General features: G+C 47.4%; 1 protein-coding gene across 8 annotated transcripts in view; it reads right to left on the bottom strand.

Moving 5' to 3' along the window:
- Atp2b4 (ATPase plasma membrane Ca2+ transporting 4) overlaps positions 1–10,448 on the bottom strand; it is a 96,880-nt gene extending 86,432 nt beyond the window's left edge. For all 8 annotated transcript variants that reach the window (XM_029477631.2, XM_021168876.3, XM_029477607.2 and 5 more), the window contains exon 1: positions 10,055–10,448. The gene's annotated coding sequence lies outside the window, so the exon portion shown is untranslated. The remainder of the gene's footprint in view (positions 1–10,054) is intronic.
- Positions 10,449–27,185: the final 16,737 nt, after the last annotated feature.

Below are 27,185 nucleotides of genomic sequence, written 5' to 3' on the forward strand. Positions count from 1 at the left end.
CTGAAAAGACAGAAGAGGAGTTGATGGAAGGAGAGAGAGCCCTGAGTCACATTGGGCCTAGCCCAAGGTTTCCAGGGAAAGGAAGAAGAGCAGCCCCAGAAACTTCATCTCTCTAGAGCCAGGACCAGGCTGGAGAGGTGGGGGTGGCCTCGCTGTGATCTGGGCCATTGCCGGTGCAACCAAGTATAATGTCCCCAGCAAGGGAACATGTGGAAGGCCCTGCTTAGTGTTTAGGGCTTCATTGCTGTGAAGGGACAACATGATCAAGGCAACTCTTACAAAGCTCTTATAAAGGAAACCACTTCATCGGGGCTGGCTTACAGTTTTGGAGATTCAGTCCATTCTCATGGTGACATGCAGGCGGATATGGTGTTGAAGGAGCCAAGAGTTTTATGTCTTGATCCACAGGCAGCAGGCTCTGATTCCACTCTGGGCAGAGCTTGAGCATGAGTGTGTGCATGTGTGCGTGTGTGTGTGTGTGTGTGTGTGTGTATGAAGTCCGCCTACAGTGACACACTTCTTCCAACAAGGCCACACCTACTCCAACAAGGCCTTACTTCCTAATAGTGCCATTCCCTATGGGTCAAGCATTCAAACACATAAACCTATGGGTCATACTTATTCCAATCATCACACTTAGGCTAGCCACCAAGGCTCTGAGCAGACAGAGCAGTTCCCTCAAAATCACCTTATTAGAGGGTGTGAAGGGGTCAGAAGAGGTCAGCAACAACTTTGGGGCTGTAGGCATATTCCCCCTCTTACAACCTGTGACCTCCTCAAATGGTGAAGCCCCCAGTTCCTAGGCTTTCTCTAAGCCAAGGCACGGTGTCATCAGGCCTCCTGCGCACTGCTCAGCCCACTAGCCTACTCACTGGACACAGAAGTGAGGGAGGTAAGGGAAGTGACTGTGTGGGAAGACCCCTCTGGGTACTTAGGGAAGATGGAGGGAGGAGGCTAGGAATCTAGGAGCCCTTTCTGGGACTCAAGTCTCTCTCTATCTTAGACTGTTAAGTATATATAACCTGAAATATTGAAGGAGGAGGAGGAGGAGGAGGGGGAGGAGAGGAGGAGAAGGAAGGGGAGGAGGAAGAGGAGGAGGAAGAGGGGGGGAGGAGGAGGCGGACGACAACGACAACAACAACAATAACAACAAACCAACCACAAACCATACAACAACCAACTACAGACACTTCACTTGGAGTCAGCAATTGGTTTTGCCTTGTTTTCTTGTTGGAGTGAAGGTGGACTGAGGGTTCTGCATGTACTAAGGAAGGCAGATTTACCAACTTTTACCATTGTTTTCTCCTTTGGGGTGTATGTGCACGTGCACACACACATTTGTGCTGAACCACTTGAAAATGACATAAAACTACGGTGCCTTAAATATTTGTGCATAAAAAAGATACTATGGCATAAAGCCATATGGCCATTTTTACATCTAAAAATGTAATAGTAATTGCATATCACTTAATATCCAGACTAAAATATTCCCCATTGTCCCAAGATGGCTTTGCAATATACACCCCTCCCCATACAATTGAAATTTATACATTGGGGTTAGGGACATGGTTCAAGGATTAAGAGTACCGGGTGGTCTTACAGAAGACCTGAGTTTGATTTCCAGCACCTGCACAGTGGCTCACAGCTGCCTGTCACTCTGGTTTTAGGGGACCAGATACCCTCTTGTGACTTCCACAGGAACAAAGCAAACACACGATGAACACACATACATGCAAGTCTAAGCATCCATCCACTTAAAGTGAATAAAGATAGAAAATTAATAAGAATCGATTTATACAGTGGGCCAGTGAGATGGCTCAGTGGGTAAGGGTACTTGATACCAAATGACCAGAGTCTGATCCCTGATACCCATGTGGTATAAGGAGAAAAAGAACTCCCACAGCTTGCCCTCCGACCTCCACACACATGCAGAGACCTCCACACACTTCAGAGCACACATACACAGATACTAAATTTTTAAAATTTATAAAAAAATTAAAATGAAAGCTCATACATTTCTTATGACTCGGCTGTCTCTTTGGTTTCTTTCATTTTCTTATTTTAAAAGATTTGTGTTTTAAAAAAATCTTTGTGTATGTATGTGTACCTGTGTGAGTTCATGTGTGCCACACGCATATGAGTGCCCACAGAGGCCAGAGGTGTTGTCCTGGTGCTGAAGTTACAGGAGGTTGTAAGCCCTATGACATGGCTGTGGGGAACTGAACCTAGCCCCTTTACAGGAACAGGGAGCGGTGAGTACTCAGAACCAACTAACCACACCTCCAGCTTTTCTTTGTTTTCTTTTAATGGAAACTGGGTTTTACCTTCATCCTTTTCCTCTGTAGCAACAATGTTCTTTTCGTTTACTTTCTTATTTGTGTGTGGGCAGTCAGGACGACTTCAAGAAGTGGGTCTTTTCTCCCACCTATTTAGCGGCAGGCACCCTTCTGAGCCATCTTGACAGCCCCCAGCCCCCAATTTTTATATTTTACTGACTCCCCCCCCCCTTTTCGAGCCCAGGCTGTTGTTTTGCATGCCGCCCCTTTAGATGTCTTAGTCATCTCTTTGAAACTAGATCTGGCTAACCGGTTTTGACTAGATTACAGATTGTGGTAGAAATTCCTCTTGGAAGGCTTGGGGAAGTTTTCCCTTCTGGCAGGAGGGGGTCCCTGTCACTGTGAATGCTTGATTCCTTCCTAAGGTCACAAGGATATGGTCTTGCTAAAGATAGATTTTCTTCCCTCAGGTGAAGAGCAGTCTGTAAGGAGAGCGACTGTGCTGTGGACTGAATGCTTCTGGGTCCTGTCCCCCAAATTCACAGAAGTTAAATCCTGAAAGTGCTGGGATGAGCCCTCTGGAGGGCGGGAGCCTGGTGAATAGGGTGAGTGTCCTAAGAGACACAGGAGAGTGCCAAGGTCTCTGTCCCCGCCCTCCTCCTGAGGATAGAGAAGACCGTGGCCTAATCAGGAAGTGGCCCTTGTCTGACTCTAGGTTTGTCATTGTCTGATCTCAGATTTCTGACTTTCAGAAATGTGAAAAAGCAATTTCTGTGAAGCCAGTCACTCTGCAATGCATGCTGGGACCAACCTTTTATCTCATCATATGAGCCCCTCCCTGCTTAATAATTTTATCATCTATTAATGAGCCTGGTCTGAATCCGCTTATTGTTGGGGGAAATTCTGAAGGGAAGGGCAGGTTAGGAGTTATTGGCCAAGAGATACAAAGTTAGAAGAAATAAGTCTTTGTCATCTGTTGTCTAGTGTGGAGATTATAGTTAATTATAAGATATACTTCAAAACTGCTGAGAGAACCGAGTTTAAGTGCTCATACCTCAACATTGAAAAGATAAGTATGTGGCCCTGGACATGTTAATCATCTTAATATACTCATTCCATAGTATATATCAACATATCACATTGTTTATTCCATATATACTTATTTTTCAATTAAAAAATTCTAATTTAAGGGCTGGCATGATGACAGATAATTTAATTCCCAAAACTCAGGAAGCAGAGGCAGGTAGATTTTTGTGAATTTGAGGTCTACATAGTGAGCTTCAAACTAGCTAGGGCTATAAAGTGAGACCTTATTTCAAAAAAAGAAAAAAAAAATCAAATGTGAACAATTTTGTCCAGACTGGCCTTGAACTTACCAGACTGTGGTGGTGTGAATAGGAATGGCCTCTATAGACTCATATGTTTGAATGCTTGGTCCCCAGGAAATGGCACTATTAGAAGGTGTGGCCTTCTTGAAAAAAGGGTGTCTCTTCGGGTGGGCTTTGAGATCTTAGAGGCTTAAGCCAGGCCCAATGTGGCTGTCTCTTCCTGCTGTCTACTGAGCAGATGTAATGCTCTCAGCTCCTTCTCCAGTACCGTGTCTGCTGTATGCTTCCATGCTTCCTGCCATGAGGATAATGGACTGAACCTCTGATCTGTAAGCCAGCCCCAGTGAAATGTTTTCCACTATAAGAGCTGCTGTGGCCATGATGTCTATTCACAGCAATAGAAACCCTAACTAAGACACTAGCCTATTGTGTCGCAAGTAACTGAGATGGTAGGCATCCGCTACCAAGCCCAGCTAAATAGATAAATAAGCTTTTTAAAGCAAGTGTATTTATTGTGCCATAAGGGATTGAACCAGGGCCTGCCTGGTATATCCTAGGCAAGCACTCTACCATTAAGCTAAATTCCAACTGTTTTTTACATTTTTATTTGTAGACAGGGCCTTTCTATGTTACTGGACAGGCCTTCAACTTGTGATCCTCCTGCCTTGTCCAGTCTCAGACTTGATAACAGTCAAGTGATGCTGGCTTCTAATAGGGGAAGTGGTACCTAGAGATAAAAACCCAGGGGCTGACGAGATGGCTCAGCAGGTGAGGGCGCTTGCTGTTGAATCCCATCCTCAGACTCTACAATGTTGTTCTCTGACCACGCGCTCAGGTATGCACCCTTGCCACGCACATCTTGTACACACACATGCATGCAAGAAAAATACACAAGTAAGTAAAAATCCAGGCATGGATGTTGCTTTGGCTTTAAATGCAGACAAAGAAGCAAGGAATCCCACGCTCCTTCCCCTTCTCCATCCATGTTCTTCTCTGTCTCTTTCCACACTCAGACCCTGCCGTTTAGACAACTAAGTTCCGGGCATAGATCTTCATCTGCCCTATTGCAGATGGAGCAGGTTTCGATTCAGGATGATGACGGCATGGATAGCAGCAAATCTATGAAGTGTAGTCCAAAGCATCACTCAATTCTTAGATTAGGTAAGAATACAGAGTCGGAGCAGCGAGACTGAAAACTAGTTGAATTAGCCAGAGATAGTGGCACAAGCCTACAATTTCAGGACTTGGGAGGGTGAGGCAGGAGGAGTATTACAAGTTTAAGGCCAGCCTAACCTTGTTTCCAAAAAAGAAAAAAAGAAAAGAAAAAAAAGCCTTAAAATTGTTACTTAAATTAATCTTTGTAATGAAATTATTACTCATTAGTCAGTGTTTCTGTTGTAGTCAGATTTAGGTTTTTTATTTTTAAATCTAATTTAATTGTTGAAATATGTAAGTATTTTAATCAAAACTATCTGAAAAGGCGTAACCGAAGAAGTCTCACTCCCATCCTGTCATCTCATCTGCCTCCTATAGGAAACCATTTATTCTTTCTGATTTATTATTTGGGTACATGTGTATATATGCACACACACACACACACCTTTCTCTTTTTTGAGACAAGGTTTTCCTATGTATCCCAGGCTAGCCTCTAATTCACAGCACTCCTCTTCTTGCCTTAAGCTTGCAAGGTCTGGGACTATAAGCATACACCACCATAACCAGCTTTAATTACATTCTTATGAATGGGCAGAAAGATGGTTTCCATTACAAATGCACCTCCACTCACCTTACACACGCATCTTCCCTTATCTGTGGACAAGCATCTTTGGGATAAGACTCGGGCTCTGTGTGAATGCATGTGTAGCCTGTTGGATATTGCCAGCATCCCCTGTTCTGCTTTGCACTCCTGACACAGAGTTTACAAACTAGCCAGACCTCACAGTGAGTGCCCTGAGCTGAGCACTGGGAGCCCAGTCAGAATCCCGGACCTGTCTAGCGGTAAGCACACCTTCTCAGCCCCAGGGCGTGCCCTGGGCAATGGCAGAAAGGCAGGAAGAGGATGGCTTCACGGATGCCATTCCAGGCCATTTTCCCAAACTGTGTATGAAACTCTCCCAAATTCATGTGTGAAACTTGGTAAACCAGGAGAAAAGGGAGGAGTAAGTGAGCCGGTGGTGGGAGAGAGGGCGGAACCCAGGTCCTTCCCTGAGCAGAAGCCACTGGCTCTGACTCTAAGTAGGTCCATTCCTGCTTTTACACGTGCAAAGGAAATAAGTCAGTGGAACAAGAGCAGCTCGTGGTAGGAGAAGAGGAGACAAAGAGATGCTGGGAGAGGAAACAGAGTATAAGACGTTCTGCACAGCTCTCCTGGACTCTAACCCCAGGGCACGCTCACTTGTTTGCCCTGAGAAATGGGGAAACGATTTAGTCATTATGGAAAACATCACTCAGGTTCCTCGAGCTGGAGTTGAGCACTTGCTTGGCATGCAAGAGGCCATAGGTTCGATTCCCAGCACCGCACAAACAGAATTAGAAATGGAACCGCCATGCGACCCAGCAATCGCACTGCTAGGTATGCATGTGAAGGAAATGAAATCAACACAAAGACATCTGCTAGCTCTGTCTACTGCAGCACTATTCACAACAGGGAGGAGATCAAAGCAACCCGAGTACCCATCAGTTGATGGACTGGTAAAGAAAACAGGGCACGAATATACTAGAGTGTTCAGCCATGAAAGAACAGCAACCTGTCATTTGTATTTGCAACAACACAGAAGGGACTCGAGCCCCTCGTGTTAAGCGAAACCAGGCATGGCGAGACAGATACAGATGGCCCCGTGTGGAATCTTGAAAAGCTGATTTTACAGAGTTGAGATGGAATGGTGGTTGCCAGGTCTGGGGGGTGGAGAGGGAAGGATGAAGACAGGATGATGGACACCTCCTAGCTGAAGTTAGAGAGGAGTAAATAGGTTCTGTTGTTCTATTCGAATGATAGGACAGGAGAAAATGATAGTGTGCTGTTCACTTACAAGAAATCACCTTTGAATTGTTCTTTTCTTCCCCACCGCAAGGAAATGAGAAATAGTCTAGATCTAAATAGAACATAAATATGTACGATCCTGTGTCAATTTAGAACGACGAGTATACCATCTATTTTCTAGAGGGGGAAAAAAGTGGAGAAATGCTGTTAGTCCAGTAAGAACGCACCTAAGAGAGTACTTGCCCCACCCTATCCTCTTCATCCTACTTCTCTCCTGGAAAGGGGGATGGATGGATGAGAGGATCAGGCAATGGGCTGGGTGGGTGGCATCTCTGGGAGGCACTTGCAGGGAAGGAACACAGATGGCCTGGCAGATACCCTTCCAGGAAAGGGCAGGCTCAGGGTGGGGCCCATCACCTGTAAGGTAGTATCAAGTATGCTTCCTGGGCTCCCTGGCACCCCAAATAAACAAACTCTCCATCTCCTTTCCAAGTTCCGTAGATCTTAATGAGGGGTGGGGGGAGGGCTGGTCCTGAGGCCCAGAACACTGAATAAAGAGCAAAGGACCATGGGTACTGAGAGGAGTCAACTTAAGTAGTCTCAGCTGGCAGTCTGAGCTGCTGACAGGCAAGGCTGGGGAAGAGCTAGCCTAGGTACCCCTTCCTCTCTAGATCTTATAGAAACTGAGAGTGTGACTTAAGTCAGGCCTCTGCTGTTCCTGCTCAGGGACCTTACTCTACCCAGCAGCAAGCCTTGGGTAGATTCTGACTCTTTTAGTTGGGGGGGGGGTGCATGGGGGGGGCGGTGCGCTCACTTAGTACCTTCTTTCTGACTCTTCTGACATCAAAGACCATAGTTGTGTGACAAATTTGACTCAGCCACTCCTTCCTACTGTCTCAGTGGTGAGCAGGGTTCCCAGAGCAAGGAGAAGCTATAGAACAGAGGGCAAACCAGGGGCCCCTTCTGATACCTCACATGCAACTGATTCTCTGTATGCTAACACTCCACCCCTTGGGACTAGCAAGATGGACCTGCAGATAAGGTCTCCTCCCTCGAAGCCTCTCCTGACCTGAGTGTGGGTGCCCTGGACCCACATCGTACAGGAGAGAACACATTGTCCTCTGACCTCCAGATGCACCCTCCCTCCCAGATGTTTTTTACGAAATTAAGCTGCCCTTTTCTTCTCACAAGTGTTGACTGAGTGCCTCTGTATGTCTCAGCACTGTGCTAGAAGCTGGGAATGTAAGGGGTGAGACAAGCTAAGCTCCTTCAACTTGACCTTGGATCCAGGGACACAGAGATGGAAAATGGAAGGGGAAGGGAATGAGGGACCGGCAGGGACTGGAAGGCCAGAAGCCTCTACTCCTCCTAAGCCCTTTCTCCTGAGTGAGTACTCAGAGGCAGAACCAGGCAGGAGGGTGGAGCCAGCTGCTGACAGGCTGACAATAGGGCGGGCCACAGAGGCAGCTAGAGGTGAGGGGGACAGATTCTGCATCAATATTCCCAGCACAGCTGGGAGAGGTGGGGGCAACAGCTGGCCTGAAAAGCAGTGCCCTAGAGGCAGGACTCAAGGCCACTAGAGCAGGTGCCATAGTGTGCTTATCTAAGCAGGCATTTCAGAAAGCAGCCATCCTTGTCTACCAGTGTCTGCCCCCAGGGTTCTCTCCTCCCTTTCCTATAGAATAAGGACATCAATTCTTCCTGGGGGTGAAATACAATTAGGTTACAGTGGCAGAGAGGTACAGTTTGAGCCATCACCAAACACTCCAAATGAAGGCGTACTCTTGTGGCTTTCCTGGTTACCCTTTAAACTCTCCTAGCCTTTGTCTCTTTCCCAGGGTCTCTGCAAGGCTTTTTCTCATAACCCAGACAGGTAGCTGGCTTAGCTAGCCTGCCTGATTCATTGGGCCCTCTTCTGAAATCTCCCCTCTCCCCTAGGCCCCTTTCCATGCTGATCCCAGCCTGGAACAATCCTGGTCTTCTCCCTTCCAGATAAGGAGGACCCAGAGCAAGGGGGTGGGGGTGGGTTACAGGAAAGGGTCTCTAGTTAGGAAGAACCAGGAATAGGAGGAGCTCATGGGGAGGGGGAGAGCAGGTGGATCTGAAGACTCCCTGCCAGACACCCCAACTGGAGGAGGAGAGAGTTGGTCTGCAGAATAGAGACTTCTTTTCCCTCTCTTCAGTCCCCTTTCCCCTCTTGGTATCACAGTGACTGCCTGATCCTCCATCTGACGCAGAACCCACCCTCCCTGGCCAGCATATGCTGGCACAGGGTCTGGAGGGGATTGTGAGTCCTGTAGGAGTGCCCTGGAAGGAGGAGGCTCTAGCCAGGGCTGCTTGTCTCTGCTCCCAGGATTTATCGGGGAATGGGGGGGTGTCCTTCCATCTCTTCCACTCAGCTGGAAAAGAAGCAAGTAGGCACTCTTTCTAGGGTGGACCAGAGAGCAGGGTTCAACTCATCTTGGGGAAAGATGTCAAGTGGCCCCCAGGACCAAGACAGGGAGAGAGGAAAGGGTGGGAGGCAATCTCAGCCTTAATGATAACCTCTTCTGGGACCTGTTCAAGGACCCTCTCAAGGGTCAGAGGCCCAAGCCAACAAGCCCCACAGCCTGGGGCTTGAAACTAAAAACTTTTCGAGTCCCTTCTCCTGCATTCCCTATAGACGCAGAGATGTGTGGGGCGGTGCCCTCAGAGACACTCATACAGTTGGTTCTGGACGCTTACACTCACTCAAACAACAGCAGTGCGAGGGAACTCCCAGCTTTTTCCACAGCTAATTATAGACGTCAAAGTCTGAGGATGTTTTGTAAGCCGCAGAGAGAAACTGCTGAGGTTTCTATGCAAAGCCAAAGAAATTGAATTTGTGCACTCCTGGTTCCCACCCTCCAACTTCTCCTAGCCCATCTCCACCATGGCCCCAGGGTTCCCCCTCCCTGGCCCCCAAGGCCTTCCTTCCCGCTGAAGATTTATTTGGACCTGTTTAGTCCCCCATCTCTCTTTGGGGCTTTTGAGAAAGGGAACAGACGCGGAAAATATTTTTTTCCGCAACAGTTTTCCATTCTACGGCTGGTTCCCAAGCCAAGGGGGAGGGGGAGGGCAGGAGCAGGGAGGGAGGAGGTCGGCTGGAATAAATACTTCTTCCAAGAGCTTAATTTGGGTGCGAAATAGGCACTCCCTCCATCCCCCCCCCCCAATTCCACGATCCAGAGGAAAACGCAAAAAAAAAAAAAAAAATCACTTGTTTGATTACGCGATTCTTCGGAACCCAGGGAAGAAATATAATGTTGAAGAAATCATTCTCGGTCTCCCTACACACACACACACACACACACACACACACACACACACACACACCTCTCCCATTCTGACATTCCACCCCTCCCAGAATTTGCTAGTTTGAGAAGCCGTTGATAGGCAAGAAAGAAACAAAGTTTGCAAACCCGGAGCCAATTCATTCTCTTCAAGCCTACCTCTCTTTCTAGCAAAGATCCAGGTGTCTCCGAGCGGGACCGTCCCTCCGTGTTTCCATGGACCGAGTAGGGTGGGGTGGCCACCCACCGCTCTCCCCAGTGTGGCAAACCACCTAGTGATGCTGGCTTTGCGCTCTGGCCTTTCAGCTACAGCTGGGGGGAGTGGGCTGGGTCTTCTTCCCCAACCTTTCCACGCGAAGGACCGTCCCTGGGAGAAAATGGGTTCAGGGAGCTGGGCGGGTGTCTGATCTCGCTGTCTTCGGAGGGATGGACCCCCAAGAAGTTCGTGCCCCCACCCTACCCCCCAGCCTAGGACAGTCTCAACAGCAGAGCTGTCTTAAGAAAATGCTTGTCATGGCAACAGCTCCAGCTAACTCCGGCCAGACTGGGGCTCCCCAGCTCTCCCCCAGCAGAGCGGGAGGAGAAAGGGGCGGAGCGCGAGCCAGCGGGGGTGGGGCTTGGCGAAAGGCCAGAACATTGCTCAGCTCTTAAGGTGGCCCAAGTACAAGGCGCGGCGGGATGATGCTACATGTTCGGGTCTTAAGGCGGAATGGGGAATCCTCTATCTTCTTGGCTTTCCTCCTGCGCTGTTTCTTACTTGTTGACAGGAGCAGAGAGCAGGACTGTGTGTGGGTGGAGGTGGGAGTGGATGTGGGCAGCGGTCTTCAACCGTTGCTGTGTGGAGGGGAAATAAAGGAAGTGTCTGCAAGCCTTTCTGCTTCCTGCAGCATCTCCAGGTCTCTCAATCTCTGACTGAATTAGACCCAGGCCCCAGAAACCTGAGGAAGCTGTGGGCATTCGCCCTACTGACCCCGTCTGAACTGGGAGTTCACTGGCAGACTATTGCTCAGAGTGCCTCCACACCCTTTCACACACAGATCACAAACTGCTCTCTCTTGCCTGTGTACCCAACCAAAGGCATGGCCACAGGGCACAGACCAGCTTCTTGCCTATGTATTGGTTGCACACCCAAACTTTCGCATCTACAATATTGTTTCTAGTCGTCCTGGCAGTCTCATTACTTAGTCCTTATTTCATGGTTGGGGAACTTAAAAGATTGAGTGACTTGCCCAAAGTTAATCTGGTTAATGACAGCTAGGATTCAAGGGCAGGTCGGACCCATTCCAGTGCCCATGAGCTTTTCCTCCCCACTGTAGCACACTATGTCACACATTTCCATCCTAGACTGTATGCACTGAGACATCCATACCCACTTAGACATAGCCTATAAACTGTTAACCACACCCCCGAGCCACCCACCTGCCAGCATTGTGCAACAGTATCACCCATTGCTTTGGCATGGAACCTTATGCCTTTCAAGTACAAACATGCACCATCAGCTGGCTCACACAACAAACATATCTTCATTGACTGATACATTCCCACATCTACCTCAGCAGGCACACTCGCTCCTGTTTATATATATGCTTATGAAAAGCAGGCTAACGTAACCTCACAGGTCATAGTGGAGAAGGGGATTATCATAGCTTCAAACCTATTCCTAGAGCTTCAAAAAGGCCCCCACAGCTAAGCCAGGCATTATGGAGTACTCCTCCTAGCAGTCAGCAGGCTGAGGCAGGAGGACTGTTAAGAGTTTGAGGCCAGCTGGGCTACATGATGGCTACTGGACCAGCTATAACTACACAACAAATGAAATCGTGTCACCAACAAACAAGCAAACAAACACTGGCAACCAACGCCATATGTCACATCACACCTGTGCTTCTTTGTTCGTTCCTGCCCTCTGACACAGAAGCTAGAAGCTTGTGTGCGGGAAGAAAGAAAAGCTGTGAATAAGACCAGAAATCTTTTCCAACTTCCTGTAATCCCGTCCTTTTTTCTTCTTTTTCCTCTTCTTCTTTTTCTTTGTCTCCCTCTCCTCCTCCCCCTCCTCCCCCTCTTCCCCCTCCTCCTCCTTCTTCTAAAAGACTTTATTTTTTATTTATATGGATACACTGTAGCTATTTTCAGACACACACTAGAAGAGTGCATCCAATCTCATTACAGATAGTTGTGAGCCACCATGTGGTTGCTGGGATTTGAACTCAGGACCTCTGGAAGAGCAGTCAGTGCTCTTAACCTCTCCAGCACCCCCCCCCCCAACTTCTTAATGCTATTGACTTCATTTTGTCTGTTTTGTGTTTTGAGACTCATGTAGCCCAGGCTGGCCTCAAACTCATTATGTAGCTGAGCCTGACCTCCATCTTCCTATCTCTATTGCCTACTTACTGGGATCCTATGCACGTGTGGCCACACCTAACTGTTTCCCAATAACTGATCTACCTCCTATTTCTGAGCTAGGGAGAAGTTAAACAAGCAAAACTAAAGGAAATTATTTGGAGCAGCTTGGCTCAGAACTCAGGATTTCCTTTCTGTAGCCAAGATTATCTACCACCTGTCTAATGTGGAAACAAGATCCAGAATAAGCCCCTGCCTGCAATGGTGCCTTTCTTCCTTAGTCAGGCCCAGTCACAAGCCCACCCCATCAAGGTAAGGAGAGATTTGCTCTGCGGAAAGCAAGCAAGCATTACTTCCTATGACATCCCCCTAGGGTTTTAGCTCTTTCCCTTGAGGCACTTAGAAGACACTAAAGGTGACATTGTTTTCATATGTCCCCATACCTCCAACACCTCTGGTCTCCCTCCTGTTCCTAGGCATTCCACTGGAAGACAGGAGGGTGCCTCTGCAGTAAGCCATACCAGAATGTCAACTCCAGGAGCTCCTGTCAGTCATCAGTCATTGGGTAGACTGGAAAGGAGAGGGAGGGGAGACAACTGGACAGACTCAGAGCTAATAGCTTGTCAGGTTCCCTGCTGGATGGCAGCAGTGTGACATTTTAGTGCTCAAGTGAGTGTCAGCTGCATCTTTATCATGAGAAAGCTGGTCTCTTTAAATGTATGTGAGGATTTTTCCAGCTTTCGGCCATGGTAGAAGTGGAGGCATTGCCTAACTGGTAAACTTGTCTTGGGGGAATATCAGTTTAGAGCGGATGTGTGATCCTACTAAAGGAGTACTTTGGCTGCCTGGCCGATGGGGGCCACAGCTGATACCTCATCATAGATTGCTAGGATGTGAAAAGCAAGACCCTCTCCTAAAGCTCTCTGGGCTGCAAGGCTGTGGGCTCCATGGTGGTGGGGTTGTTGCTAGGCAGAGAGGCTCTGCTGTCCCATTCCAGGCTGGCAGGCCAAGATGCTGACTGATATCTATAGGAGGCATAGGTCGTTCTTCTCTTGAAGTAGTGTTCTCTCTTGGCTGTGCTTGTGGGCTGAGAGAAGAGGATCCTTCCCCCCATGCCCCCCAACCCCCACCCTTTTCCCCCACTTCTTTTCCAGGTGGTTCTAGAGGAGAGAGACCCCAGCCTGAATTCTATAACCGACCTAGCCACTGAAGGCTGTGTTTTCCAGAAACCTAGAAACTTGGGTGTCTGGTTTCTTCAGGCTACAGGTTTGAGGTCTAGAATGGGTAAAAATAAATCTATCCATAAAAATAACCACTATGTGTGGGAAAGTAGAGTTGTCTCTCTGGGGCAAGGGGTGGGGCCATGCTCGTCATGTTCATAGCCAGGCTGTCCTCATCCCTCAGCTGAAGAGAATGTAGCTCTCATCCTAGGGTTCACAGGATGTTACTCTTCCTCTTGAGAGCTGCCCCCCCTCCCCATTTCCCTCATATGCAGACTGTATCATTCCTATTTGGGTATGTATGGTAACTATCCTCCTACACTGAGGTCCAGGATTATTCTTCTTCTTCTTCTTCTTCTTCTTCTTCTTCTTCTTCTTCTTCTTCTTCTTCTTCTTCTTCTTCTTCTTCTTCTTCTTCCTCCTCCTCCTCCTCCTCCTCCTCCTTCTCCTCCTCCTCCTCCTTCTCCTCCTCCTCCTTCTAAAGTCTATCTATAACCCATTACTTAGTTCTTTGTGTCCCTGTGTGAAGGTAATGAGAGAGCTGTCTGTGCACAGGTATCGGAGAGTGCACATCTATGTACACATGCAGAGGCCAAAGGAGGGTGTCTGGCATCTTTGCTAACTCTCTGTCTAACTCTTACAAGGTAGGGTCTCTCTCTAAACCTAGCACTCACATCTTTTTGGCTAGGCTGGCAGCTGGCAAGCCTATTGATACCCTGTCTCCAGTAGGCTGGGGTTTCAGGTCAGCACAAGAATATGCTCAACATGGGTGCTGGGATGAGAACTCAGGTTATGCAGTAAACTCTCTCAACCACAGCATCATCTCTCCAGCCTCCAAGGCTGCTTCAAGATGCCCTTTCTTCTCAATGTTAACGTGGGGACTGTCATCTCATCAGTGTCCCCTCCCAGGATCCATGCTTAGCTAATTACATCCTCCCTTAAGATCTTTAAAATTGTTTCTAAAATTGCACTTATTTGTGTGTATGTGAGTGGGCACATGTGTGCTGCAGGTGTGGAGGTTTAAGAAAAACACGGGAATCAGTTTTCTCCCTCCATCCTGTAGATTTGGGGAATGAATTCAGGTGTCAGGCTTGGCATCAAGAGCCCTTACCCACTGAACCATTTTGCTGTCTCCCTTCTGATGTTTGCATGTAAGATGAAGAGAGAGAGAGAGGAGAGAGAGAGAGAGAGAGAGAGAGAGAGAGAGAGAGAGAGAGAGAGAGAGAGAGAGAGAGAATATGGCTCAGTCTATCAGTGACCACAGCAAGTCACAAGACTATGGAGGTGTCAGGAGCTTTGCTCCTGTGGAAGAAGCCTACCTATAGGAAGAGAAAAGGTCACATGAGAGGCTGAGAAGAAAGCTGCAGAGTGAGGGCTGGCCTCACCTTAGAAGAGGTCAGAGGCCAGAGAGTCGTGAGTTCAAGGCTAGCCTAGGCTACAGGACAAACCAAAGTCAGCCAGAGCCATGTAAACCCCATTTCAAAAATAAACAAAACGAAAGCCAACAACACACAAAAAGAGACATGTGAGCCTACAGGGTCAGCAGTGTCTCCTGCAGTCACAGTCCCTTTCCTATAGGTGGAGTCCATGACAGATGATACACGACACAGATGAGCTATGAGAAGCTATGTGAAGCTTGTCATTTTATGTTTTGTCATTTGTGCTAAGTGATAGAGAAACCTACTACAGAAACCCTTTGAGGTGTTTGATGCCCTCATCTATTCCTTGGTTATTGTTGAATACCTGCTGCCTGATGCAGCATGCATACACTGGATGCTTACTGTTTCAGCATCTACTGGGTCCAAGAACAGGGTAGCAAAGATGTGTTCATAGCATGAACAGTTATGAGCTTTAAGCTGCTTGGGATGGGGCTAGGATGAGGCAGGACCATCAAGGCTTCAAGAAACACAGGTTCTAACGGGTAAAGAATAGAGAGTAAGGGCTGAGGGCATGACCTGTGTCTTGTGAGCAACAGACCCTGAGCAGTGTCCATGTGTCTGTCTGCCCTGCAGACTGTGATAGCAGTGTGGGCGGTGAATGGGAAACCCTTAAGCAGTGAGCAAGGATAATAGACACAATGTAACTGCTGGGCATTTTCACAGAGCAAAGTTACTATGTTAAATGAAACTGTTTTGGACTCAGTTCCTGCATTGGGCTGCTGCAAGAGACCAGACTGAAATTCGAAATGGAGTCACTCAATCAGTGCCAGATCTTAAAAAAAAAAAAAGGAGAGAGAGAGAGAGAGGCTGGTGTTGGTGCACATACCATACACCAGGCCTGGAGGGGTGGAGGCAGGAGAATCAGAAGTTCAAGATCATCCTTTGTTACATACTAAATTCAAGGCCAGACTGGCTACATTAGACCTTCCCTCAAAAATAAAACAAACAACTAAGTAAGGAAAAGGCGCCAAGTGAGGCTGCACCAATGTTAAGACAATGAAGTGACTTTTATTTACTTTAATCTTGTCCTAGCCAGGGTTACTATTGCTGTGATGAAACACCGAGACCAAAAGCAAGCTGGAGAGGAAAGGGCTTATTTCGCTTATACTTCTACACCATAGTCCATTATTGGAGGAAGAAAAGTCAGGACAGGAACTCAAACAAGGCAGAAGCCTGGAGGCAGGAGCTGATGGCCATGGAGGAATACTGTTTACTGGCTTAGTCAACATGGTTTGCTCAGCCTGCTTTCTTATAGAACCCAGGGCCACCAGCCCAGGGGTGGCACCTCCTCCAATGGGCTGGGGCCTCCCACATCAATCACTAATTAATAAAATATACCTTATTTTATTAGCTGGGTCTTATGGAAACATTTTCTCAGTTGATGTTCCCTCTTTTCAGATGACTCTAGCTTGTATCATTGACATAAATCTAGCCAGCTCAAACCTTTATGCAAACAAGTTAATTACTTAGTTATTTTTCTGTGGTTCCAGCTTTCTGGTCTCTGACTGATAAGCAAGATAACTTTAAATTTTTTCCATATTCTTTGCTTTGACTTTTGTCAGCCTTCCTCTACCTATAAAACTTACCTTCTCTAGACAGATTGGTAGAATATTGATTTTATTTTACAGAATGAAATGTTGCATGATTCTGGAATTGCAAAATAAAGCCAATCAAAAATCTTCCAGCTAGCTAAATTGTATCACAGAGTCCCTGCCTTCCAGGGGCTTCTGATGTAGCTGTAGAGAGACACTTTAAAACAGGTAAAGTCAGAATGAAGGTTTTGGTTACATCTAAAACTTGGCCATCATTGAAAAACTCCGAGAAAGCATAATGCCAGAGAAACAGAAAGTAGCCTGGAAATTCCCAAGCAGCTCCCACGGACCTGGTTGGTACCTCAGTTGAGCATGGAAATTCTTTTTGGTGGTGGTGGTGATGGTGATGGTGGTCGTGGTCGTGGTACTGTGAGGTCCCGGCTGGCCTGGAATGAAAGGCAGAAATCTTCCTGCTTCAACTTCTTGAGTGATGGATGGTATTACAGGTCTTCACTGAGATACCCAGCCTAATGTTTCCTTCTTCCCTCCTGCAGAATGAGCCTGGTGACAGCTAGAGGCAGGACAGACAGTGTTTAAAGGTGAGGGCAGTGGTACTATCCTCACGTCCTGTGTCTGTTCCTTCCATACGTAATCAGAGCAAGGGATCGGATGAGGAAGAAACCAGGACAGGAAGACTGCTTGAGATACTAACTTCACTGGTCCCAAAGGCAGGAGACACTAGGGAGCACTAGGGAAAAAATGCTAGGTACACACACACACCATGCATAAGTCCCTGAGCTTGGCCCAAGCCAAGATGGCAGGAGACAGGGGAAGGCTAGACAACTAGGTGGGAACTCAGATACCCAGAGTGTACCCTACAAGTCATTCCTACCCACCATCAAAGCAAACCCATGTGATGATGACTTCAGGACCCAAGTAGGGAAGAGTGTGCTCACGGGTGACAATAGTGTGCTCATGGGTAACAATAGTATGCTCACGGGTGACAATGGTGTGCTCACGGGTGACGATAGTGGGTTCAGCTTATAGGCAAAGACCCCAAGGATGGGCAGTTCTGGTTGTGCTCAGCATGTAAGAGATAAATGGAACGCAGCAGCAGCTGCAGCCTATCAAATGCAGACAGGCTGTTTCACTGCTGGGTCCTCCACAGGGGCCTGGCTTCCAGATTGCCCTTTAGTGCATAGGGGTGGCTATCTACACTCCACAAGCAACACTTTCATCTTCCCACTTACTGGGATTCCTGTGGGGAGAACTGGAAGGGCCAGCCTCAACTGAGACCATTTAAAAAAGTAAGTGTGTGTCATAAAGGGTGGGATCTGGATTTCAGTCAAAGGACATTTTCTCTACTGACTTAAGGAGCTGATCCAGGACAACCACCTAGACCAGTGGTTCTCAACCTTGATGAGACCCTTTAATACAGTCCCTCATGTTGTGGTGACCACCAGCCATAAAGTTATTTTTCACTGCTACTTCAGAACTGTAATTTTGCTACTTTTATGAATCTTAAGGTAGATATCTATGTTTGCTGACGCTCTCAGATGACCCATGAGAAAGATGGTTAGACCCCAAGAGGTCACGATCCAAGAGGTTGAGAACCACTGACCTAGCCACAGTCATCAGAGAGACCTCTATGGTCCGATCGTGTTTGCTGGCCTTTTTTCCCTTTGGTTACATTGCTGGTCTGGTGCTCTGATTACGGTAGCATTGATATTTCAGTGGGTGTGCCAAGTCCCCTTTCCCTGGGATCACTGTCCTGGTAGAGGAGCACTGGAAGAGGACCGAGCTGGTCGGGAGTGCATGATTCCTGGGAGGATCCTGTGCTGTGCTCTGTGTGCTAGGAGGGAAGGAATTGTCTTTTCTCTCCGATGCCAGTGGCAGTGAATCTAAGACATTTGGTACATCTGTGGAGTGAAGGAGGAAACACTTTTATTCCTTTTTACAGATTGACTTATCTATTTTGCAAGTTTAAGACAGGGTCTTGATCTGCATCTTCGTCTGGCTTCTAAATTGCAATTTCCCCGTCGTTACCTGCCAAGTGCTGAGTTTACCGGTATGTGCCACCATTCCTGGTTTGGAAGACCTAAAAGGTGAGGGCAGGGTATCTTTTCGAGTCAAGGGCCTTGGATGGCATGCAGAATTAGTTTGATTTCCTTGGGGACATTTTTTTTTTCTGTTCAAATTTCGTCCTGGTTCAACTGTTTTGGAAGCTACAGTGGTTCGGCTTTAATTCCCCTTTGAACTCATTAACTAGGTTATTGTTTTGTTGGTTTTTTTTTTCCCCTCTCTAAACTCTAGTTTGGTTCATGATTTGTTTTTCTAACAAAATATTTGTCTCTCATTTGTTTTAGGCTACAGCAAATTAGTGCCATTTAAAAATAGTTTTTTGTTTAATGGCTGTGATCAGTAGAGCTGAGGAAGTGATGTGTAGAGGAGGGGCCACGTGATGAGCCTTGAATTTAATTTTTAATCCTAATTAGAGTGTCAGCAATGCCCTACGTGCTCATTAAGTCTCAAATGAAGATCAAAGGAAGCCCAATGGAAGGATCCTTCTCAGCTCCCAGGCTAGACAGGAAGCATTTGCCACCTGGTCTCCATTGCACACGCTATGCCAGAGGCCTTAAAAGCCTTCTGTGATCTTTGTAGTTTACAAAGGGTTTCTTCCTCTCTCTCTCTCTCTCTCTCTCTCTCTCTCTCTCTCTCTCTCTCTCTCTCCCCCCCCCTCCCTCTCCCCCCCCCTTTTTCTCATGTAATTTGAGACAAGACCTCACCTTGTACTCAAGATAGACCTCTAGGTCTAGGAGGAGAGAGGCACAATCCTCCTGCCTCAGCCTCCCAAGTATCGGGATGGAAGGCTTCATCTCTCCATGCCCAGTCAGAGATCAGCCTGATCCACTTTCGTGTCTTGGTAAGAAACGAGCCAGCCATGGTGGCACATGAGTTTAGTCCCAGCACTCAGGAGGAGGCAGAGGCAGGCAGATCTCTCTGAGTTTAAGACCAGCTTGTTCTACATACCCTGTCCCAAAAAGAGGGTGTTGGTGTGAAACCAGAACATTGGCAGAACTACTCCCAGGGCATTTGAGGAACTTGTGAATTTGAGAAAAATGAACAATGTTTAGTCAATAAAATTTCATCTCCCCCCCCAGTGGTGGAAACTCCTTGGAAAACTCTGGCTTTCAAACTCCAAGATTTCTGTCCTCTGACAACAGGTACTTGTGATCACTGGGCATGATGTCATAGTCCTGCAACCGAAGATCTCTGGGGGCTTAAGGCAGAAGGATGGTGAGTTCATAGCCAATCTGGGCCTCCTAATGAGACTCCGATATAAGCCATGGTGAGAGTCAAGGTAGAAGAGGGTTTGCCCCTGGTGTCATAGAGAAGGGGAGAGAAACCCCCCTGGTCACAAGCTGAGAGGAAAGAATGGGACTCCAGGAGATGGAACTGCAAATTGGCTGTGTGGAAGGATGTGCCAACCCATCATGGGTGCTGGGGATTGCAGACCTCTCAGGGGCTGAGGGTTGAGCTTGTCCACCAAGCAGCTAGACCCTGTATCTTGTGATCTTTAGCCAGTGAACTTGAGCTAGCTACAAGAGAAGACAGGAGGAGGTAGGAATGGAAGGTAATCAGGTGCCAGGCGTCATGAATGCTTGGACTACAGCCTACAGGCTTTAGAGTAAGAAAAGAAGAAAAAACCCAGGAAAACAAAAACAAAAACAAAAAACTGGTACCCTCAATATAGGGTTCAAATACAAGGACATAACCAAAACCTGTTGTACAGCTCTAGGAACGTTGGAGGTTATGGCCAGTGCTGGGGTGCACTTAAGACTATTTTAACATTTTTTCTTGCTACAGACAGATTAAAAAATAGATGGAGAAGAGGGTGTGGTCCAAGAGAACCATTACATACTCTTTACTCCTTTGTGAGGGGCTACTCATGGCATTGCCCAGGCCAGACTAAGGTCCAAGCCCCTTGCTGCTTCCTCTTTCTCCTCCTCCTCCTCCCCTTCTTCTCCTCCTCCTTCTTTCTTCCTCTTCCTCCTCCTCCTCCCCTCTTCCTCCTCCCCTCCTCCTCCTCATTTCTTCTTCCCCGTCCTTTCCTTTGTTTGCCTTTTTTTTTTTTTTTTTTAAAGACAGAGTTTCTCTGTAAATCCTTGGCTGTCCTGGAACTCACTCTGTAGACCAGGCTGGCCTCAAGCTCAGAGGTCCATCTATCTCTGCCTCCTGAGTGTGCCATCACTGCCAGGCTATGATACGCCTTCTTAAAGACCCCTCCCTGCATCTGGAATATGTTGGGTGCCTTCCCCTCCCATCACCAACGGCCTTTCCATCCATCCCAACGTGTGCTGCTGCTCAGTTTCATTCTGCCATTCTTTTTATTTTTTTTATTAGATATTTTCTTTATGTACATTTCAAATGCTATCCCAAAAGTTCCCTATACCCTCCCTCCGCCCTGATCCCCTACTCCCCTACTCATCCACTCCCACTTCTTGGCCCTGGCATTCCCCTGTACTGGGGCATATAAAGTTTGCAATACCAAGGGGCCTCTCTTCCCAGTGATGGCTGACTAAGCCATCTTCTGTTACAAATGCAGCTAGAGATACGAACTCTGGGGGTACTGGTTAGTTCATATTGTTGTTTCAACTATAGGGTTGCAGACCCCTTCAGCTCCTTGGGTGCTTTCTCTAGCTCCTCCATTGGGAGCCCTGTGTTCCATCTTATAGATGACTGTGAGCATCCACTTCTGTATTTGCCAGGCACTGGCATAGCCTCATATGAGACAGCTATAACAGGGTCCCTTCAGCAAAATCTTTCTGGCATATGCAATAGTGTCTAGGTTTAATGGCTGATTATGGGATGGATCCCCAGGTGGGGTAGTCTCTGGATAGTCCATCCTTTTATCTTAGATCCAAACTTTGTCTCTGTAACTCCTTTCTTGGGTATTTTGCTCCCTATTCTAAGGAGGAATGAAATATCCACCCATTGGTCTCATTCCGCCATTCTTACTGTCATCGATTTGAGCTCTTGTTCTGCCAGGTACAATGTCAGCCACTGACAGTAAGGAAGAGCTTAAGATACATTTGCCTTCAAGGAAGCTGAGGCCCAATGGAACCAGACTGATAAACAAACTGTCATGACGGTGAACAGTAAGAACCTTCACAGACAGAAGCCCAGAACACTCTGGAATCCCTGAGGCTCCCACGTGAGAGGACTTAAGGGAAGTGTCACAGAGGAGCCGAGTCTTAGGGAACTCCCGACAAGCAGATCTGCACCAAAGTTAACTCACTACTTCTGGTCTTCAGCCAATGGTCTTCTTATTTCACAAGAAGCTCATGGTCAGCAGGGCAGTGGTGGTGGATGCCTATAATCCCAGCATTCCGGAGGCAGAGGCAGGGCAGATCTCTGTGAGTTCAAAACCAGCCTAGTCTACAGAGTTCTAAGACAGCATGGGCTATACAGAGAAACCCTGGCTCAAAAAACCAAAACAAACAAACAAACAAAAAACCCAAACAAACAAAAGAAGAAGGAGGGGAAGAGGGAGAGGAAGGGGTGGAGGGGAAGAGGGGGAGGAGGGGGAGGAGGGAGAGGAGGAGGGAGAGGAGGAGGGGGAGGAGGGAGAGGAGGGGGAGGAGGGAGAGAAGAGGGAGGAGGGGGAGAAACTGCAGCAGTAGTTCATGGTCAAGCTGATCATTACATGGAGATCATGTGGGAGTGCCTCTGAGTTTCAGGCAGAAGTTATAGCCTAAAACCTATGACCAGTGAGGGTGAATGCTATCTTCTGATCCTGAAGCAGGTGGTCCAGGCAGAATGAACCACCTGAAGCCTCCATGTTTTGTACAAAATATAGGACTAGAAGTCTATGCCTCACAGAGCAAGGTGGAATTGTAGCCTGTGAGGAAAGGGTAGTCACACGAGGCTATTAAAAATCATGTTTCTCAGAAATCTCTCCTCTCTCAGATGCTGTTCAGTAATGGCAGGGACACTGCCTGGAATGTGAAGAGGAACAAGGGCTTCTGGAGGTCCCTTCTTCCCAGAGGAGCCTGAAGGTTCAGAATGTGGGTCTGTGCTTGTAACCCATCCCAATGATCCTGGCTAAGGTATTGCCTTTGGCTTTCTCTCAGCCTAATTAACTGAGTCTCACACTGCCAGAAAAGTCAGCCCACTACAGTCCTCTCCCTTGCTATGATGCCTGGGAATATAGAGAAGCCTGGGGAAGCCAACTACTGTGTCAACGGATACTTAGCAAACCAAGAACAGAGGCCTGTAGCCATCTATATTCCTCGGGTCAACCACATTCCCTGTCAAATAAGATTAGGTTTTTCTTTCTATGACTTTCTCCCTATTCCCAACCACCAAACCCAGAACAAAGCAAGAAGAGAGACAGTGGCTGTGATAGGAGCTAGCCACAGGAGCAATCAATCCCATCCTTGCCTCTGTGGCTTTGGGGCATCTCTCTTATTGCCACACTTACCACTAAGAGATGAAGATGATGCTAAGCTAGACCTCTAGGCCGCTGGTGGATGTCTAGAGTAGGGGAAAGCCTACAGGGGTTATATGCGTAATCTCATGCTATTTCTGATAGGTTCTTGGATGAATCTGCATTGAAAAAGGCAAGGTGAGCCAGGTGTAAACAGTCTTTTGATATCATGACACAGTGTCATCTGCAAAGCTGACAGTACAGAATCAAACAGTTGAGTTAGAGAGAGAGAGAGAGAGAGAGAGAGAGAGAGAGAGAGAGAGAGAGAGAGAAAGAAAGAAAGAAAGAAAGAAAGAAAGAAAGAAAGAAAGAAAGAAAGAAAGAAAGAGAGACTTTATACCATTTTAAATAAGTTTAGGTTCTTGTATTGGGGTGCATTTGTACCTCTCCTTTGTGACGTGCACTGTATATAGCCTGTGACTGAAGGTTAGAATACCCTCTAAAGAGTTTGCCTCCCCAAGGCTGTGTCTGATGGCACATGTCTGGAAACTTGGTGCTAACAGGGAGACAGCAGGAGGATCTGGAGGTTAAGGTCTTCCTTGGCTACATAGAAAGTTTGAAGTCTGTTTGGAGCTCATGTCTCAAAGCAAAGCTGCAAGGAGTCTTCAATTGTTGAGTCATGTGTAGTTAATTCTGTTTGGAGGTCAGGGGTAGGAACGGAATGATCTCTTATCAGCTCGGGACACCTTCATCTCGCCGTAGGTTAGTGGATACCCAGAAGAGATGAGAGCAGAGATGAGCAGGTAGCTGTCAGGAAATGATAAGCTTGGGTTGTTTTGTTTTAAGCCTTTCTGTTCTTATGAGAAACCATGGTCTGAATGTTTGCCCCCAGCCCCAAATTTACACTTAATCTCTAAGGGGATAGGCATTGGCCACTGGTACTCGGATTAAGGCAATGCTTGGGCTGAGGATGGAGCTTGGTGATGGAGTATTTGCATAGCATGTATCTGGCCCTGGATTCAATCCCCACCACTGAGGGCACTCGTGTGCCCTTCCCACCATGTGAGATCATAGCAAGAAGGAACTAAGAACTCAGAGTGGGTACTCATCAGACCCCAAATCTCTAGGCATGGCAACTTCCCCATGTCTAGAACTCTGAAGACTACATTTCTGTTTATAAATTACCATGCTAGCTGGACATGGTGGTGTTCGCCTGTAATGCTAGAACTCAGAAGGTTGAGTCAGAAGGATCAAGAACTGAAGAGCAGCCTGGGCACCATAACAAGACTAAGGCAATACCAAGCATAAACAAACATTATAAAGTGGTTCACAACCACCTTTCATTCCAGTTTGAGGGGAGCTGACAACCCCTTCTGACCTGCTTGGACACTAGGCATCCATATTGTGCACAGACATACACACAGGGAAGATGCTCACACATAGAATGAATACGTCTAAAACAAGCAAGCAAATAAATAAATAGAATTGGGGCTGGAGGGATGGCTCAGTGGTTATGAGCACTGACTGCTCTTCCAGAGGTCCTGAGTTCAATTCCCAGCAACCACATGGTGACTCACAACCATCTGTAATGGGACCTGATGCCCTCCTCTGGTGTGTCTGAAGACAGCGACAGTGTGCTCATATACATATAGTAGATAAATCTTAAAAATAAATAAATAGATAAAATCACAAAAACCAAAACAGGAGAGTCTCCAGAAGTCTGTGCGCCAGCTAGCCAGCTAGCCGGCATAGTTAATATCAATAAAACAAAGAGGCTCTATCTGGAGATAGAAGGTAGCATGGGGGTGGGGTACCAGAGGCGACCCTCTCAGCTCTGCATGTGTGCAATAGCACAAAAGTGCCCATGCACACATGAATACATGCACATACACATTTGCATACATCACACACACACACAGAGTGAGAGAGAGAGAGAGAGAGAGAGAGAGAGAGAGAGAGAGAGAGAGAGAGCAACCTCGTGAAATAAACACTCTTTTAGTCCCCATTTGTCAAGGGAAAGCTGAGCTTGAGACTTTAGGCCCCAAAGCTCTGTCAGGATTTGAACCAGTGTGTTGTCAAAAACTTGCTTTTCTCTTCTGCCACGCTACCCTCCCCATCCCACCCACCCCCTCACCGGGTCCCTCCTTCCTGTGCCTTCTGGTGACTCATTCTTTCTTGGCAGATGCTGTGGTTTGCAGACATTGTGGGTTTTGATAACTCAGTAAATGAAGTCATCACTGTTGCCGCTGTCACTGTATATAGGCTGCTTCTCTGGCCACCCACTGGCCACTCTGTGCTATTGAGTCTCCTGGGCTTTGTGGGAAACATGATGCCCTGGTTGTATACTGTCTTTGAAGGAACGCAGGCCCCACAGAGGCTGGGCAGAAGCTTCTCCAAGGCTCTGTTCAATGTTGTCTGTTCCTATGGCGCTGAGCTCTCTCTCTCCACCTTCTCATGACTCTCAAAGCCCTATCTCTAATCTCCTTCTCGGCTCCCTTGGTGCCTTGTCTACGTGATACAACAGTGTCGAGGATCAGTCTCCCAGAATCCCCACGGTGGGTGTGCCGTTAGCCTCCACCTGTGCCCCTTCCGAGAGGAGACTGCAGAGGGATGTGATACTGAGGAGAACAGTAATGTGAAAGAGGAAGAGGTGACAGACACAGAACAGATTCTCCGAAGCAGGCTCAGCGCCTTACTTGTGGCTTAGGGTTTAATAGAAATACGTCAGTATGCTGGGCCTCCTTTTGCCATTGAGAGGCAGGTACTCAGCAAGGTTGAAAAAGCCTGCCCACGCAGGGCGAATATGGGACTCGCTCCCAGCCAGGTTGATTTTGAAGCTGTTTAGAGTGTCTTCTATCTTGTAGGTGATATGGAGCATCTAGCAGGAAGGTGAAAGACTTAAGCCCTGTTGTAAGAAGATTATCTGTTAGCAGGGAGAGAAGAGTGGCCAAAGCTAGGGACCCGTGAAGGGACCACAATATGAACTGACATCCCATCGAGGGCAGAAGTGGAAAGGCAGTGATTCTCACAGTCTTTGCTCAGAACACCCTTTCTTTGGTGTCATTGAGGCCCTGCCAGGCTGGATGGAGTGTGCCAGGAGGGGCACCAGTTGCCACCCTATTCAGATCAGTCATTCAGGGGCATCGTGGACAGGAAATCTGTACTCTTTTAGCAGGGCTAGCCTAGGCTGCCTGCCCCTGCTGGGGACCAGGCTCACACCACCACAGTGAGTGTGCTCAGTAAATAGTAAGCGCCTGTGGTAAAGCTAAGGCACAGCTTTGGAATAGAGATGAGCCATCACTGTTTACGAGTGTCTCTTGTTCTGGGCTGGCATGGCAGACCGAGTGGCTCCTTCCCTGAGGAGGAAACTGAGGCTCGGGGATTCCAGGGTTTCTTTCCCACGGTCATCTGGAAGGCCAGAGGGCAGGGTTAAGATTTAATACCTCAACCCTAGCTCTGACTGATCTCTTCAAGTCTTCACTCTTTGGTGTCAGAAAAATGAGAGGATTAATAATAAGCTTCCCAGGAGTAGGGCAGCTTACAGTTTACAAAACTGTTTCCCATCAATTATCCCATTGGATCCTCACAGCAATGTGTTATTATTATACCCACTTTGCAGGTGGAGAAGCTGAGGCACAATTATTTGAGGCTATGGTCATTCAATAATGAGTAATAGAAATAGAATTTGAGATGAGGGTTTTTCTGCCTTCTATCCTCCCTTTCTTTCTTTTTTGGTGACAAGGTCTTTTTCAGCCTAGCTTTGAACTCACGGCTGTACTCCTGTCTCAGCTTCCCAAGTGCTGGTATTACAGGTGGGTGGATGGTAGAGGGAGGGTAAGTGAATAGCTAGGTGGGTAGATGGATGGGTGGGGGAGGAGGGTGAGTGAGTGGAGGGATGCTTGCAGGGATAAGATTTAGAAAAATTGCACATTGACTCCAGCTATACCTTCCCCGCTCCAGGGTCCTCCCTATACTTCCTGAAGTTCCCCCATCTTAGCCCTTTTTGCCTATTTCATGTTATAAATGACGTTCTTCCAAGAGGAAGGGGTCAATATAATACACAGAGAGGCTGAGAAGTCCCCAAATGGTAGACAAAGTCTGACTGTCTTCCAGTTTACCAGCATCTCTAAGGTCTTTCTCCACTGAGTCAGGAAAAGGCCACAGAGTCAGGCATGATCCCAACTGGACTGTGTTTTCATTGCCTGCCCAGGTCCACTCCACCCCCATTACACCCATAGTAGTTTTGGTCTCACCCTTAGTGGTCTTCTCATGGTGAACTCATTGGGACTGAATGTCACAACAGTGGATTCTAGTTCTCACTCTGTTGAGAAT

The sequence above is a fragment of the Mus caroli genome, unplaced genomic scaffold (genome assembly GCF_978045245.1).
Source record: "Mus caroli unplaced genomic scaffold, Mus_caroli_1 scaffold_1, whole genome shotgun sequence".
Classification (NCBI taxonomy): domain Eukaryota; kingdom Metazoa; phylum Chordata; class Mammalia; order Rodentia; family Muridae; genus Mus; species Mus caroli.